At 42.2% G+C, this 18072-nt stretch overlaps 2 pseudogenes; one reads left to right on the top strand and one right to left on the bottom strand.

The window, feature by feature from the left end:
* On the bottom strand, positions 284 to 1893 carry Gm6942 (predicted gene 6942; annotated as a pseudogene).
* On the top strand, positions 4496 to 5667 carry Gm8614 (predicted gene 8614; annotated as a pseudogene).

The raw sequence follows: 18072 nt of genomic DNA, 5'->3' as shown, positions 1-18072 counted from the left end.
CAGGAGATAGGAGGTTGGGCGGACCCTCCAGAATGCACCAAAGACCTGGGAGGTGAGAAAGTCTCAGGACTCAAAAATAAAATATCCAAGAAAATCTTTATGTTAAGACAGCATGGTGGCAAGAGCAAAGCAAATGGCCTATTCTGATAGGTTACCACCAGACAGGGTCTCACTATGATTCTGAAACTCACCAATTCACCCAGATTGTCTAGACAGCAAGACCCAGGGGTTCTGTCTCTGCTTCTTAACGTTCCTCAAATGATTTCTTTCTTTTTTTCTTTTCTTGCCAACAAAGTGTTTTAATAGTTATAAAGTATCTTAAAGTTTTCTCCTGAAGTAAGATCAGAATGCTTACAGCTGGTCAACACTAGGACACTCAGAGCCAGCGATCCTGCTCGCTGCCTCTGGGGCTGGATTGATGTGTCCAGAGGTGCGCATCTCTGGAAATGATCATCTAGGAAGGTCTTTCCTCCTCCAGGGCCCGAAGATGGTCTTCCACCTCATCCGCCCAGTAAATGTCACACAGGACACGCTGCCGGGCACAGCTGGGCTGTTTGAGGCTCTCCAGCAGTTGCAGAACACCTGAGCCCCCCATGCAGCTGTTACTGAGGTCCAGATCCCTCAGGCTGCAGTTGGCCAGCAGGCCAGTGGCAAGGCTGCTGCGACCACTATATGTCATATCCCAGCCTCCCAGCCAAAGCACACGCGGCACTGGGTCTGGCTGGCCCAGGGCCGTGCAAAGCTCCTGGACTCCCAAGTCTCCCAGTGGTTTGCTGCTCATTTGCAGCTCCAACAGAGAACGGTCTTTGGTCAACACCAAGCAGAAGTGGGGACAAGAGGCAGCTGTGAGGCTATAGGTCTTTACCCACAGTGACTCTAGATGATAGCCAGGCTCTAATAGGCTCTCACACAGCAGCCGGGCCCCCTAATCCTTCAGCTCATTGGCAGCTAGGTTGAGTTCCTTCAGGCTCTGCTTGGCCCTGAGGAAACAGCACAGGTCCTTGAAGCCCTCTGCAGTGACATCACACTCCCAAAGCAACAGAGTCCTGAGCTTACAGCTGGGAAGCAGCAGTCCCGGGCACAGTGCTGCAATGCCTACATTACCCAGATTGTTGCTGTCCAAGTCCAGTTCCTGCAGCGAGGCGTTGGAGGCCACGACATCTCACAGATCCTTGCAGCTGGCTGATGTGATACCACAGTTCTCCAGCTTGAGTGACTCCAGTTGACAGGCAGAGACCATCAGGCCCTGGCACAGAATATGGACACCAGCTTCATGAAGGTCATTGTTGCTCAATACTAGCTCCTTAAAGTCAGGTTTCACCCTGAACCCTGAATCCAGGGGCTCGCAGCTGGTAGCTGTGAGGTTACATTATGCCAACTGAAGCTTCCGAAGATGGCACAGGGGTCCCGAAGTCTTCCACAGAGCAGCTTCAGGCCTGCATTCCCCAAAGAGTTGTCATTGAGATGTAGCTCACGCAGGGTAGACAAAGAGCGCGACAGGACAGGCGGGACCCCACAGCCAGGCTCCATCAAGCTGCAGTTCTGAAGGCTCAGCTTCTGTATCTTACAAATGGGACTCTGCAGGTCCTGCAGCACCAGACCCACACCAGCGTCACCCAGTTCATTGGTGCGAAGGCTGAGCTCTGTCGGGGCAGGGTTGGCCTGGATCGCTGGTCTTTGCATCGCACTTGAGTGAGGCCATGGTCATCCAGCCTGACCACTTGGTATTACTGAATCAGAGGAAGGAGCTCTGTCCACCGGGCATCACTCAGATGCTCACATTGGATGTCAAGACTCATGGTGGGTGCACAGTGCAGTCTCACGAAGATGGAGGCCTGGAGACCAGGAGCTGATGGCGACCTCCACACTGGAGTGGAAGAAGCTTAGTGAGGCTCCTCAAGTGATGTTAGCTTGAAATAATCAACATGCCTTTTATTTTTAAAATATTTTTATTAGGTATTTTCCTCAATTACATTTCCAATGCTATCCCAAAAGTCCCCCATACCCTCCCCCCAACTTCCCTACCCACTCATTCCCATTTTTTTTGGCCCTGGCGTTCCCCTGTACTGGGGCATATAAAGTTTGCGTGTCCAATGGGCCTCTCTTTCCACTGATGGCCGACTAGGTCATCTTTTGATACATATGTAGCTAGAGTCAAGAGCTTCGGGGTACTGGTTAGTTCATAATGTTTTTCCACCTATAGGGTTGCAGATCCCTTTAGCTCCTTGGGTACTTTCTCTAGCTCATCCATTGGGAGCCCTGTGATCCATCCAATAGCTGACTGTGAGCATCCACTTCTGTGTTTGCTAGGTCCTGGCATAGCCTCACAAGAGACAGCTATATCAGGGTCCTTTCAGCAAAACCTTGCTAGTGTATGCAATGGTGTCATCGTTTGGAGGCTGATTATGGGATGGATCCCTGGATATGGCAGTCTCTAGATGGTCCATCCTTTTGTCTCAGCTCCAAACTTTAACATGCCTTTTTATTAGTTTTCAGATGGCATGTTTTAAATTCCTTCGGAAATATGGCTTTTGGAAAGAAAATATCTATGTATGAACATGCATGGACCTGGCGAGCATTGTCTTAGCTGGCATAAGCCAAGCAAGAGGAAACAAAGGTAGAAGTCTAAAATATTAAATTCATGAATGCTGAATATACTTATGGTCATTAGAAACCGAGGAAGGCAGAAGATGGGGATATTGGGACTGCTTGGGGATTAAGGAAATGCTGGCTGGTAGTTAAGGAAGAATAAGAGCTGCGTTTTCATAGTACGGCAGAGTAAATATAATTAATCACAATGTGTTCTACACAAAGGAGAATTACAATGCTCTTACCCTAAAGAATGTTTGTTGGCTTGATATAAGTAAAAATACCTCATCATATCTCCTAAAGACAAACAAATGTATCTAAATGAAATTATAACATTTTTTAAAAAAAGAAGCAGATTGCATTTGTTATTTTCTCATTGTTTGACAAAATACCTGGTAAAAGTAACTTAAGGAAGAAGGGGTTTGTCTTGGTTAGGTTTGAGCAGACATCTTCCAACTGTGGCAGGGACTGAATGGCAGCAGGATGGGCATGGCTTGTCTCATTGATTCCAATGTCAGGCCGCAGAAAGACGGGAATGCTGGTTCTCAGTCATTCCCTTCTCTTATCCATTTAATCCAGTTCAAGACCTGAGCCCATGGGATGGGGCTGCCCACATTCAGGATGGGTCTTCAATCCTAATTTAAACCACTCTGGGAAAATCCTCACCATCACAGCTAAAGGTGAGTCCCCTAGGTGATTTTAAATCTCATCAAATTGACAGAGATTAACTATCACAACTTCACCCAATGTCAACTGGACCCCTAAACAATCACTTCAAATCATAGCAGTCCACCTTTGTTTCCTGCCATCTCACACTCCTCGAACAACACCACAGTCTTAGTTCCATCTCTAAAATCCCTGCTCTGCCCCCTGCAGCACAGATCTCTCTTGAGCTGTGCCCATTCTTCTCGTGTAGCCATTCTTCTTGAACATACTATCATCCAGGAACACAACATCCTGAGTTTTACATTTAGAACTTCACACAGTGGCCTCTCAGGTCCTCCTTGCAGGCAGTCTAACCCTATAACATATTTTCTGGCTGTAACAGCTTTCTCAAACCTCAGTGCAATCCTTTATGACCCTCTGTCCCTTGAGCTTTGCATGCCTGATACATTAACGTCATGTAGACAATGTTCTCCCATGATGCTGTCAGCTTGATGCACCTACCTGGTGGCTCCCATAGTGGTAGTGGCTTCTGAGATTCTTGGTATGTGAACTAAAGAAAATACTTTCCCAGGCAGTTGTTAACATGGGACCTCTTCCAAAGCTGAAAATATGATCTCGTATTTCAGTTGGATTTGCATTTTTATGACGGGAACATTCGTTGAGCGGAGCCTTGTCCTCAGGGCACTGTTTGTATTGTCCCAGTGTGGAGCATGAAATTTTGTTTTTAGTGGTATGATTAACAATTACATCTGTTTTCTCCCGCCTACTTTATATGCAGTTTTAAGTTACCCCAGGTTCCTTTCTTTCTGAAATTGAACATTTTCCATATCTTTCTTTTTGTTATAAAAATATTTATTTTTGTTTTATACATATGAATTTTTGCCTGCATGTATATACGCATGTCACGTGCATGCCTGGTGCCCACAGAAGCCAAAAGAGAATATCACATCACCAGCAGCTGGAGTTACAGATGGTTTTGAGCCACCATGTGGGTTTTGGAAACTTATCCTGAGTCTTCTGCAAGATAATCATGCTCACTCAACCACTAAGCCATCTCTTCACTATCCAATATCTTTCTGTTCTTTCTCACTGTTGATCCAACTAGGAGCAGTGACCACCAACCTTTCTATAAACTGAATGTTCTGCTATCATGAAATTTTCTCTGTCAAAACAACTTTCTTGCTCTCTGCTCCTCCCTGTTCCAGAGACAGCTGTATCTTTTCATGCGTGCAATGCCAAACTCATCCATTAGAATCGACGGTGAAGGTTAGAGTGCACAGACTTGGCTCTATTGGGTGCCTGGTTGCCAGGATTGCTAGATTATCTGGGAAAATGGATATTGTTGTCATCAATGACCCCTTTATTTACCTCATGTACATGGTCTATGTGTTCCACTATGACTCTACCAATGGCAAGTTCAACAGCACAGTCAAGGCTGAGAATGGGAAGCTTGTCATCAACGGGAAGCCCATCACCATCTTCCAGGAGTAAGAACCCACTCATATCAAATGGGCTGATACTGGTGCTAAGTATGCCACCAACATGTAGAAGGCTGGAGACCATTAGAAGGCTGGCCCCAAAGGATTATCATTTCTGCCTCTTCTGCTCATCAACCCATATTTGTGATGGGTATGAACCATGAAAATTATGACAACTCATTCAAAATTGTCAGCAATGCTTCCTGAATCACCAAATGCTTAGCCCCCCTGGCCAAGGTCATCCATGATAACTTTGACATCATAGAAGGGCTCATGACCACTGTCCAGGCCATCACTGCCACACAGAAAACTGTGGATGGCCCCTCTGGAAAGCTATGGCATAATAGACATGGGACTGCCCTGAATATCACCCTTGCACCTACTGGTGCTGCCAAGGCAGTGAGCAAGGGCATCCTAGACCTGAATGGTAAGATCAAGCATTGCCTTCCATGTACCTAGAGTCAATGTTTCCATCCTGGATCTGACATGCCACCTGGAGAAAGCTGCCCAGTATGATGACATCAAGAAGGTGGTGAAGTAGGCATCTGAGGGCCCACTAACAGGCATCCTGGGCTACACTGATGATCAGGTTGTCTCCTGCAACTTTAATAGTGACGCCCATTCTTCCACCTTTGATGCTGGGGCTGGCATTGCTCTTGATGTCAACTTCATAAAGTTCATTTTCTTGTATAAGAATGAATATATCTACAACAATAGGGTGGTGTACCTTATGGCCTAGATGGCCTCCAAGGAGTAAGAAGTCCTGGACCACTCAACCCTGCAAGAAGAGCAAGAGAGAAGCCCTCAGCTGCTGAGGAGTCCCTGTTCCAACTCAGCCCTGATACCAAGCATCTCTGTCAGTTTCTATCCCAGACCCCCACAATAATGGAAGGAGCCTAGGGAGTCCTACTGTCTTGAATACCATCAACATAAACAAAAACAAGAATAGGAAAATAAAAACACAACAATTATGTCTGTTATTTTTTGAATTAAGCCTCACTCAGGTTCTCAAGACAAGGGTAGAATGCAGTTCTCTGCCAGAATGTAATCTGTGTTCATTTCTGAACCCAGTGAACCATATCTGCACTGTACATGTTCCTAGTCCTATTTTGTTTTTCCACCAAAAAGCATATTAACCTCTGATTAGAGCATTCAGGGGTTTCTAGGATTTCTCTAGAGCACAGCTCCAAACACTTGCACACTTCTCCCACAAAACATCCCCCAAGGTCTATTAGCCACAGGGTCATGTTTGTTGCAGCGACAGCCATATTCCAGTTTTTCTGTCAGAATTACATTTCCTATTGCTATGGGAAAAAATAGCTGGCAAAAGCAATTTAGGGAAGCAAAGGTTTATTTTGGCTCAGAATTCAGGGGATACAGTTCATCACAGAAGGGAATACACATCAGCAGAAACATAAAATAGCTGGTCACCTAGCATCCATGGTCAGGAAGCAGAATGGGTCAAGAATGCCGGTCCTCAGTTGAGGAGTGTGGTGGTTTGAACATGCTTGGCCCATGGAAATTGGCACTATTAGTAGGTATGGCCTTGTTGTGTGGACTTGTTGGAGGAAGTGTGTCACCGTGGAGGTGGTCTTTGAGGTCTCCTGGTGCTCAAGCTCCACCCAATGTGGTAAGAAACCCTCCTTCTAGCTGCCTATGAAAGAGTCTCCTGCTGCCTTTGGATCAATGTGTAGAACTCTTGGCTTTTCCAGGACAATGTCTGCCTGAACATTACCATGCTTCCTGCCATGATGATAATGGACTGAACCTCTGAACCTGTAAGCTAGCCTCAATTAAATGTTTCTTCTTTATACACGTTTCCTTGGTCATGGTGTTTCGTCACAGCAATGAATCCCTAACTAAGACAATGAGACTGGGATGGTGTTATATAAATTCAGACCGTGTCCCTCCTCCCTCCGCTTTCTCAAGTTAAACCTGTCTGAAAATGTCCCAATTGATATTCCCAGAGGTATGTCTCCTTGATTAACAATGAATATTAATCATCAAACGAACTTATAAGTGAAATTGAAGTGTTGTACTTTTTACCCATATAGCTGCCTTAGATTTTCCAAAGTTACTGATTGAGGTCAAAAGAAAAGAAATATATTGAAATGCTATTCCTGAGGAATCATAGTCAGAGACAGAGATTGACTTTTTACATATGTATTTGTAAGCTCAAACTATATTGTATAGTCGTGTGTAAGCAATGGAAGAGTGAATTATATGGCTTTGGTTTAAGAAAAACATTGGTTGTTCTCATATAATTAAATACAATACATAACCATTCATGAACTCAAAATTCTAAATAAAATACCTTAAAATTCCAAATGAAAAACACAGGAAACAAAAGCCTTTTTTGAAACTAAATGTCATACTTCAATTTCAGAGATGATGGAAACATTGTTTTTAAGTTAAGCATATTTTAGTGTGCATGCAATGCTTGAAGTCCAAACACACAGTATGATGATAACATTGGGCAGACAATAAAACCAACAAAACCCAAATGTTTTCATGTGCAGCAAAGTAGAAATCAGAGGTGTGTGTCTCATCCATGCAATGGCCCTAGACTTGAAACTGCTGTTATCATGTGGACTTCCTGTCCACATCCTAAGAAACATGCTGGTTTCCTGAACTCAGTGTGCCATTTAAGTTCATTCTGAATATTTAACAAGGAGGTCACTAAATTTTTATGTGGATTTCAGCCAGTAAGTCTGATGAAGCCTAAGGAATGACATGTGCTTAAATTCTCATTATGCTACTTAAAACAAAACAAAACAAAACACAACCCAAAGATGTTTCACATATTGAATGACACAATTTTTATTCTATTTAAGTATATTCCTTTGTGGGTTAAAGTGGAGTCCTGAGTCTGCTTGGGGTTTGGGCCATTGGGTGAGGCAGACACTTGTGGGTTAAAAGTGAGGACCCACATCTGGCCCAGGGCTTGGACTGCTAGGTGAGGAGGGATGTGGGAAGTTTGCGAACACTCCACGCAGCCACTGGGCAGGTGTTGGGCTGTGAAAAGTGCAGTCTGGGGTCCCGGAGACCTGCCAGAGTCAGGCTCTCAGGCACCCTAGACTCACCTGGGTGCTGCAGAAGGCTCTGGGGTCCCCAGAGGGCAGGGAAGGCAGGTTCTAGCTCTTAGGCACCACAGATGCTACCAGATGCCTTGGAAGAGCTGAAAACAGAGTGGGGACCCCTAGGTGGGCTCTGGCTTGGGCCACAGGGAGAGGAGGAAAGTACTCCAATTGTGGGATGGAGAGTCTTTGTCTTGTTTGGACTTGAAATTCAGGGAGGCCTCCTGCGGGGAGGTTAGTCCCTTGGCTCTTTAGAGGAAGACCTGCTCCATTGCTCCATCACAGTGGTTCACTTGAGAAGAGGCAGTCCATGAGTTTAAGGTGTTTATTGTAGAAAGGCAGAGAGAGGGAGAGAGTAGGGAAGTAGAGGCCAGCCATGACCATGTGAAGAGAGCAGAGCAGGGAAAGGAATTCGTAAAGAATGGGGGAGAAAGAGGGCAAGAGAGAAGCAAGCAGGAGGGAGGAGGGGGCAAGCAGCCCCTTTGATAGTGGGTCAGGCCCACCTGGCTGTTACCAGGTAACTGTGGGGAGGAGCATACCTGGTTGTTGCCAGGTAACTGTGGGGGTGGAGTCCAGACAGAATACCAGGAGATTTGGGTATTGCCCTGTGTTTCTGATGGCCACAGAATTATGGAGCTGGGGCCTTGTGTCAGCAGCCTGGTGTCTGGGAGTGGGCAAACTTCCTTCCATCCCTTGCAGAGTTGTTCGCTGGGTCTCCGGGGTTTAAACCTAGCTCAAGCAGAAAACATGCTGCCTTTCACAGTCCCACATTCCTTAGTGACGTGACCCTTATTGATTAAATAATGCAATGTATAATGACAGCCACATCCTTGCAAAATGGATCTTATCTGAAATTTACCATACATTCGGGGTATCTTAGAATTTCTCTTCTTCCTTTGTCAGACACTGGCAGTCTGTTATCTCAAGGAGCAGGTTGCCATATAAAGTTAAAGTCACCTTTGAATCACGAACATACTCAGCTGAAGGACATAGTTCAAGACATAGTTACATATGTGGGTTTGTTGGTTCTACTAATCAGAATTCTGTGGTATATAAGTCATAGTCAGCAAAGCTCAACATGGATTACTTAAGCAATAACAACAACCAAACCAAACCAAACCAAACTAAACCAAACCAAACCAAACCAAACCAAACCAAACCAAACCAACCAACCAACCAACCAAACAAACAAACAAAAAAAAAAAAAAAACCCATATTCAGCTGCTTGGTCCCAAGTCACCAGTTGTTTAGAAAATTAGAATGACTCAATTTCCTCTAAACCCATTTCATTTCTTGTTTCTTCTATCCATAGTTCTATGTCTCTATCACTGAGACTGATGTCTAAGTAAAGCTGCTTGCAGCACAGAGAGGTTTCCACTTACGATTATTGAGGGGAGAGATACATTATGAATAATATTGATTTTTAACCTCAGTCAAGTGACAGGAGAGCTTAACCTAGATTCATCTTCTCTTCACATTCATCATAAATCTCTGATGTGCCAATATTCTATATTTGAATGCTTTGTGCACATTAGCAATATTGTAAAATCATACTGTATTGTGACAAGACACTAAATTTATTTCAGAGCAGGTCCATTTTATCACTATATGCACTATGAATAATAAAGTAGTTATTGATTGTAATGACAGATTATTATAACATTAATAAGTTAGCCAAAGCAAGTCCTTATTTTGGTCGAAATTGGAAAGTACCTAAAGGAAAAGAAATGGGAGTCCCAGTTATATTTCTTTGTGTTATAATGATGTTGTTCATCATAGTTATATGATCTCATATGTGTGTAAAGAATATCGACTCAGAAAGATAAGGATGTGCTCTGTCAACTGTAGTCTAGGTATGGCTGTTTAAAATTTTTATTCTTACTTGTGTATAAGTATGTATTTCTGTGCATATATATGTCATGCATGTATAGGTACCCATGGAAGCAAAAAGAAAGCACCCTTGAAGTTGGAGTTACAGGCAATAGCGAGCCACCTAATTTGGCTTCTGGAGTTGGTTGTGGATCTTCTGCAAGAATAGTGAGTGTTGTTAACTTCTGAGCCCTCCCTCCAGCCCTAGTCATGTCTTCTTATGTATTGAAGGCCTATTAACTGAAATGGGGGCCACGTTTGAAGATTCAAAGTCAAAGAAAAATAATGAAGTCGATTCCTATTCACCTTTGACAAGCCCCCTGTTACAAACAGTGGAGTCATGTCATACCCAAACCAAAACTGATCATCTTTGAATCAGACTCAAGTGTAGTAGATATAAGGCTTGTAGCAGCCCACCCTTAAATGAATTTACTTGAAGGCCAAGGCAACTGTGGAACTCTGGCAACAGGAACACAGTTATGAATAGCAGAATCACAAAATGATCCTTGGAAATCTTAAGGATAAATGCCTAATATAAGTTATATTAATTATACTGAATTTCTTTACATGAAAAAGCCTATTTTTTCATGTTGAACTATTTCCTACCCTACCCTTTTTATTAAATTAGAGCAAACTTTATGTTTAAATTCAAACATATCAAGACTTTATCACTTATTAGTGCTTATTATCACTCTATTCACAATAGCTAGGAAATGGAAACAACCTAAATGTCCATCAACTGAGGAAAGGATAATGAAATTGTGGTACATATGTACAATGGTGTTTTATTCAGGTAGATCTAATTTCAACCTTTTGAGAATTCTACGCACTACCTCTCTTCCATTAAACATTTACCTTAAGTTGATTTGATTTTTGAGTAATATATCTTTATAAAAAAATATAATTTATAAAGAGAAACTGAAATCATGAAATGTGTATGTAAGTGGATTGAATAGAAAATACCCTACTTAGTCAGGTAACCCAGACCCAGAAAGATAAATGACATGTGTTCTCTCTTATTTGTGCATACTAGCTCTGAAACTTTTAGATTTGAGCATAAAACCACAGAAACCAGTGGGGTAGAAAAGGATGAGGGGTGGGCTAGGGAGAAGGAGCCCCTGAAAAGGGGATAATAAACAGGCTCTGTGAAAAGGAAAAGACAAAAATGGGGGAATTAACTTGGGGGTACAGAGGGAGGGAAGGAAGAGATGACATTAAAGGAAGACCTAGGGAAATGCTTTTTTATGACCTTACATATGTAACACCTGTGTATACACTTGAAGTAGCGTTAGGCCACATGGAATGATGATAAGCCCTACTCCCAAGCAGCCATAGACTACATAAAATCTCTGGCTCCAGACCAGGGAACTTCCCCCCTTGAGTTGTGGGAGTCCACAGGGCTTCCAAAATAACATAGGCTGTTACCACTGCCTTTGGTTGCCTCCCGAAATCTGAAGGTATTCCTATTGCTGGAGACACCACACACGTTGGATCTAGGACTCAGAGAAATGACTCTTTTACAGACTTGGAAGAGTTGACCCTGAGGGCTATCTCTCAAAAAAATAGTACAAAAAATACTATGCAAGGAAAAGCTGTCAAGGGAGAAAAGTAATCAATATCCCTGCTTAGCTGTCAAGCATGCAAGCCACAACAGTGACTAGCCAGCAAGATATCCCCAAGGGCTCTATGGTGGCACTTGGGGGTAACCAACTGGTGCTAATTAGGCTTACAGCACATTCAATATGAGGGAACTCGTGCTTATTACTTGTAAACCTAGCTAATTATCCATGGCTGGAGATCATAGACCCTAGAGTAGAACATACTTTCATTCAATATAGTTCCTAATTGTATTCATAGTATTTACCCTTATGCCTATAGTTAAATGTAGCTCTCAACCTCGATCAACGAAGCTTCTTTTTACAGCATATTGAGGCTAGTAGAGAGATGCAAGTGGTCAAAATGCAGCATCATTCCACAATCTTTACCAAGAAGGATCCAGGAGCTTCATGGAAGAGAGGGTGGAACTATTGTTAAGAGTCAGAGGGTCAGCAGGGCGTGGTGGCGCACACCTTTAATCCCAGCACTCGGGAGGCAGAGGCAGGCAGATTTCTGAGTTCGAGGCCAACCTGGTCTACAAAGTGAGTTCCAGGACAGCCAGGGCTATACAGAGAAACCCTGTTTCGAAAAACCAAAAAAAAAAAAAAAAAAAAAAAAAAAAAAAAAAATAGTCAGAGGGCCAGAACACCTGCTGGGAGGTAGGGTCTGCTAAATGTGACCCAAATATTATAACCATGAAATCTCAGCAAATGTGGTTCTGTAAAAACAGACCTGTATAGTGACCAAACTGGTTGACACGACAACACGATTGGGGGAGATTTAAGAGACCCCACCCCCGGAAGAGCTACAGAAGACAATGGTTGCTAAAGGAGGGATAATCAGTGTTAGTTACTCTTCTGTTGCTGAGATAAATACCGTACTAAAAGGCAACTTAAAGAGGACAGAGTTTAATTTGGTTTACAGTTCCAGAGAGAGGGGGAGAGAGTCCACAAAGGCAGGAAAGGCATGTCAGCAGGAAGGCAGGGCAGGAAGCTGAGACCTCCCATCTCAATCTACACACAGGAAGCCGAGACAGCTAACTACAAGGGCACCAATGAACTCAGCTCTCAAAGCCACCCTTGAGTGCTGTACTTCCTTCAGTAAGGCAAACCCTTCTGAAGGTTCCACAACCTACCCAACCAGCATTACCAATAGGGGACCAAACGTTCAAAGACATGAGTCTATTGGGTACACTTTGCATTTAAATCACCCCATTTGAATCCCAGTGGTCAGCCCTGAAACACTGTACATGTGAGGAATGTTTAAAGCAGGTTCTAATAATAATCATAGAAGAGCAGGATGTGGATGAGAGAGACAATAAGGAGACATTAGAGGGCTAGAGGGGAGAGAAGGAAGGATGCAAATGATAGAAGTACAGTGTGCTTGTGTATGAAATTCTCAAAATTATATAATTAAAAATTGAGATTAAAAGAACATTTCAAGTAGGAAGCTAACATAACACCTATTTTTAAACACATAGCATTTTAAATTTTTCTTTGATAATTTTATACATGCATAGAATGTATTGGAAACATATTCATCCCTCCTCCTTCCTGTAATTCTCCCCAGCTCTGCCCCAATCTGAAGACCTATTACTCCAGGGAACATATTTCTCATTTAATTCACCAAAAGATAATTATATTTGATAAAAGTATAAGTTGAAATATTTTGTTTAAAATATAAAATTATAAAAAATCAGTTTTATGTTTTTCTTAGGATATTAAATTAAATCCCAACAACACTAGATTTAAACATAAAATTAACTACCAAAGAAAGTATGGGACATTGCTCCATGGCCATATGTGTTCTCCTACCTGTATATACAGAGGTTTATAAAACACTTCTAACTATAATGTGCAGTATTAAAAACAAAAGTAAAATGGAAACATCTTCAATGTGTTTCTAATATGAGAGAAAACATACATATTTATGTCTACTATATATCTGTAAACATAAAAAAGTAATGGTGGTATTAGTTAATTTTTGAACTCAGGAGTGGGTGCCAGGGGAATAGTGTGAGCAGCGTTCATATTCCTAACTTAAAGTACTTTTGAATTTCTCAGTAAAAGAAGTTAGTTGGCTGTACCTCTTGCACAATTTAAAGGGTCATTGTTCTTCTTTGTATTGTTTTTCTGCAGACACTTCCGATTTTGGCTTCCTTGGTTGCACTTTGCTGTGGTTAAGGCAAGGAAGAATCATTTCAAGTCTGAGATTCATTTAAAAGTATTTACCCTAACCTATTTTTTTTCAAACAGAAGCAATGCTGAAAAAAAATCCATCTTGCTTTACCATAATGTATTTCCCCCTTTTGTAGAAGCATGTAGAAACAATGTAAAATGGCCTTACACTCATTGTGCTGATGATAATGGAAGTGGATGCTTTCTAAACCATGAAACTCTTTGCCCTGCTCTGAAATAGCCAATTAACTTACATCCCATTTTGGCTTAAGTGATTTGATAAAACGCAGCATCACTTCATCCATCCGTAGTCATGAACCCTTGCTCTCTAAAGGTTAATGCTCCATCCTACTTCATGAATTGGATGGTTTGCACTGTTTATGTATTAAAACAAAACATACATTTTAAATAGCACTTTATTTAGTTCTCATTTATGTAATAAGCAACGAGAACAAGGATGTTATGAAAATAGAGTGTTGTAATAAATAGTTTCATTAAGGGTATTATTTTGCCCTTTCTCCCTCAACTGATAAGTCAGTGAGAGAAAATCAGTTATAAAATTCAGCATTTTGTTTCGATTACTTTATTCCTAATGATCAACAAAACTTAGTGTGCAGTATTTTTGAACTCTGAGTCCAAGCTTTCTAATCCACAGAGTGATTAGGTAGTGATCTTCACTACCACAGTGAAGAGGTAGCAAAATTCATTTATTTTCTTTTGTGCTACAATAATGGGCTCCTTAGCTGACTACAGAAAATATCTCTTCGCTTTGCATCTTTTCTCAGTGTGGACTGGAATTTCCCTCTTGAGTGTAGAATGACTTTATTTTAGGAACTAGAAGTAATAAAGTTACAGAAAATGACTGCACATGACCTTCATCCCTAAAGCCACTGACTTGCTCAGCCCATACCGCTCTCTTGCAGATTGGACAAGCGCCCAAGGATGTAGGCAACAGGCAGAATTGCCTCATTCATGACCAATTGCTTGGTCAGGTCACTGCCATCTCACTAGACATGTCGGCATTTTGGCGATAATACCATATGGCCAATTAATATAATAACACTAGGTCCAGCCATATCATCTCAGGGATTGGAGATAGACTTTATATTCTTCCTGACCACTAACCATTTACTTTTCTGATATCATAGAATAAGTAAGCCAGTTGCATACTTCACCTGGTCTAGCCTCTTTTCAGCACACTAAAAGTTTGTCAGGAAGATGAATACTTTTTTTTAAATCACATTTGAAAGTATGTAGTTGAGCCTTGAACTCATTGGCACAGGAAAAGACTTTCTGAACAGATTCTTGTTAACACAGGTACTAAAATCAACAATTGATAAATAGGGTCTCTTTAGACTGAAAATCTTCTGCAAGGCAAAGAATATCATCATTCAGACAAAGCAGCAATTTACTGAAGGGAAACACTTATTCCCAACTACACATCTGATAGAAAGCTGATATCCAAATTAAATGAAGAACTCAAAATACTGGATATGAAGAGAAGAATCCTATTTGAGTATGGGTTACAGATCCAAAAGTAGAATTTTCAAAAAGAAGAAACTTAAATGTCTAGGAAACACTTAAAGAATATTCAAGACCCTTAGCCCTCAGGGAAATACAAATTAAAACTAGTTTGAGATTTTTATCTTCCACGCATCAGAATGGCCAAGATTAATGAACGAATGACAGCTCATGCTGGCAGGAGTGTGGGATAAGGAGAACACAAATCCATTGCTGGTGGGAGTGCAAAGTTGTACAGTCACTACAGAGATCAGGGTGGTAGTTCCTCAAAAGGATGGGAATCAATTTAACTCAAGATCCAGCTATACCAACTTATGGGTATATACCTAAAGGAAGCTTCACCCTACTATAGAGATGCTTGTACAAACATGCTCATTGCTACTCTATTCATAATAGCCATACTGGAAACAACCCAGATGTACCCTCAACAGAAGAATGGATAAAGTAAATGTGGTACTTTTACATAATAGAACATTATTCAGCCATTAAACAAAAACAAAATCAGGAAATGTGCATCCATGAAAATGGATGGAGCTAGGAGAAAAACATCATCCTGAGTGAGGTAACCAAGATTCAGAAAGAAAAATATAGTTTATATTTGCTTCTCTGTGGGTATTAGCTGTTAAGCCAATGATGAACAAGGTACAATCCATAGAACTACAGAGGTTAAGTTTAGATTAAAGGAGTGGGGGGTGGTGGTGGATAGGTCTCCATAGGAAGGAGAAATGGAATATAGTTCGGGATGGATGGAAGATGGAATGGGAGGATCAAGCAGAGAGTGGAGGAGGAGATAAGAAGAGGACAAAGGAGAGAATACAGAGACAGTTAAAATTAAGGACCACTTGAGGGTTTGTGTGGAAACCTAATATAGTAAAATCTTCTCCAAATATAGACATACATGCAGGCAATCTAAGTGAAATCACCAAGTAATAGGAGAGACAGAGCACTCACTGGACATCCTTTGACACCAAATGAAACTTCTAATACCAGGAATAGGTGACATCTAATTGACTTGTTGGCCAAAGAGTCCCATGTGAACCCCTAAACAACACAAGCTGTTGCCAAGGCTATAGTTTGCTCTCTACAAACTGATGTCAATGTTCTATTGCTGGGAAAAAAACAAAACAAAACAACAACAACAAAACTATACAAGTCATTGAGCGTGGAGCGTGGAGAAGTCAAGCTGGTGAAGCGCTACAACTTTCACCCCTATAGGCTAGTGTTCTTGATACCAAACCATGCTCTGCATGCTACCAAAGGAGAAACAAAAAGATGAAGCCAGCTATAAACCCTTTGATCTACAGTGTTCTCTTGTCTGCAAGATGTGCTAGTGCAATGATGGCACAGTGCCTGTGGGACTAGCCAGTTAATATCTGATTTGACTTAAGGCCTGCTCTATGAGGTGGAACTCACCATCCACGCTGATTGGATGGATGAATAAGAACCTGAAACTCGATAGCCAAGGGACCTACAGAAAACCAAATGCTACTGTTCTGCTAAAGGGACATTGGGGCTGCACTCATAGGTGAGTGCCTTGCTCGGCCATCATCAGAGAAGTTTCCTCCTGCATTAGGAGGGAACAAATACAGAGACCCACAGCCAGACAGAGTGCAGAGAGTGAGGTCTCGGGGAAACTTGGGGAAGAGGAGATAGAAGAAGGGAGTAGCATCACTAGTTAGTGGTAGCACTGGGCATAACACAGCAGGTGCTGAAACCACCTCCTTCCTAGTCAGTGAAGGGTATCTTTAGAGGGCTTGGCATCCTGTGAAAGAGAAAATAGAGATCTTCCCTGGTCATAGACATCCATACCTGAGTCTATCAGTGAGAACAAGACTCTTCTTGCTTCTATATCAAGAGGAACTTCTAAGAACAGTAATGTTCTGCTTCTGTGGGATACAATCTGCCCAGAGTGAATTAATTGATGGTTACAGGAGGTGACAGGGAGCTAAAGGTGGCAGATGGAGGTGGTGATGTTGAGACTGATTCTTGCACAGTCCCCAATACTCAGGGCACTTCCTAATCAGCTCTGTTTCTCCTCTGATCAGGGTTCATTTTGTTCATATGTAGAACAACAACTAATATACTCTGCCAGACCTGATGGTATAGGCATGGCATCCCCACATGGTGGGAAACTGAGGCAGGAAGATGGCACATTCTAAGATATTTTGTCTTAAATAGAATAGGCACCTTTGTGAGAGATTGTCTGATAAATTCTAGACATGCCTGTGAAGAACTCTTTTGATGAACTTATTGAGGTTGGAAGACCAACTCTAAATGGAGAGCAACATTAGTTCCTTGTGTTTGGGTCCTCAGCTGCACAGAAAGCAGTCAGCTGGCTGAGATAAGCATTCTTTTTGAACTGTGGCTTTGATGTGACTGGCTGCTTCGGGTCCCTACTGCTTCAGGCTCTTGACTCTCTGGCCATGATCGATTATACCCTTGAATTGTGAGCCAAAGGAACCAAGTTGCTTTTGGTCAGGCATTTGATAGTTTTCAAGATATACAATGCACCGGGACTATATTCGCCTCTATTGCATTTTGCTATTCTCCTTCCTTTGTCTCTGAACCTTGTTCTCTTCACAGCTAATAGTGCATAGCTACACTATTGGAGAAAATGATTAACCCCCCCCCCCCATGGCAACCTTTCAAAACTTCAGGGGCTAGAGAGATGGCTCAGTGGTTAAGGACACTGGCTGTTCTTCCAGTGATCCTGAGTTCCATTCCCAGCAACTATACGGTGGCTCATAACCGTCTGTAATGGAATCCGATGCCCTATTCTGGTGTGTCTGAAGTCAGTGACAGTGTACTCATATACATAAAATAAATAAATAAATCTTTTTGGAAAAGTCAATAGCTTCTCTGGAGGGGTGGGGTCTCATGGGCACCTTCTCGGTCCATCACAGAATGTTGAACGGCTCAATTCTGTACAGGCATCCAGAGCTGCTGTGTTGAAGATTACAGTGGCTGCCTTGGAACTGGATGGCAGCATTGGATTCTACTCCTTCTCAGCCTCTAGCTCTTACATTCTTTCTATCCCCCTCTCTCTGATGTTCTCTGATCCTGAGATGGGGCAATGCTGGTGATGTTGGTGTCCTGCTT

The sequence above is a fragment of the Mus musculus genome, chromosome 18 (assembly GCF_000001635.26).
Source record: "Mus musculus strain C57BL/6J chromosome 18, GRCm38.p6 C57BL/6J".
NCBI classification, from domain to species: Eukaryota; Metazoa; Chordata; class Mammalia; order Rodentia; family Muridae; genus Mus; species Mus musculus.
Note: the sequence above shows the minus strand (reverse complement) of the source record. Positions and strands in the feature narration are given on the sequence as shown.